Here is a 245-nt window from a genome sequence, read left to right on the forward strand (position 1 = left end):
AGTTGGGTGGCCGAAGCCGGGCGCGAGTGGAGAGGCGCGCTGGGTGCGTTTTCTGGGCAGAAACCTGTTAGCACGAGGGTGGAAAGGGGCTGCCTCGCAGGTCCGGGGAGGGCGGCGCGGGGAGAAGACACAAAGGCAGTGCAGACATCGTATGCAGGGCGCAGCAAGGTAGAGGGAGGTTGCACAGATGGCTACTACCGCTTTTATTTATTTATTTTTTTCAAGCCTCCCTTGTCTTCCCCGCC

General features: G+C 59.6%; 1 protein-coding gene across 1 annotated transcript in view; it reads left to right on the forward strand.

The window, feature by feature from the left end:
• MYCN (MYCN proto-oncogene, bHLH transcription factor) overlaps positions 1-245 on the forward strand; it is a 5,295-nt gene that overhangs the window by 1,767 nt on the left and 3,283 nt on the right. The window lies entirely within an intron of this gene.

This window comes from Crocuta crocuta, unplaced genomic scaffold, assembly GCF_008692635.1.
Source record: "Crocuta crocuta isolate KB4526 unplaced genomic scaffold, BGI_CrCroc_1.0 scaffold129, whole genome shotgun sequence".
NCBI classification, from domain to species: domain Eukaryota; kingdom Metazoa; phylum Chordata; class Mammalia; order Carnivora; family Hyaenidae; genus Crocuta; species Crocuta crocuta.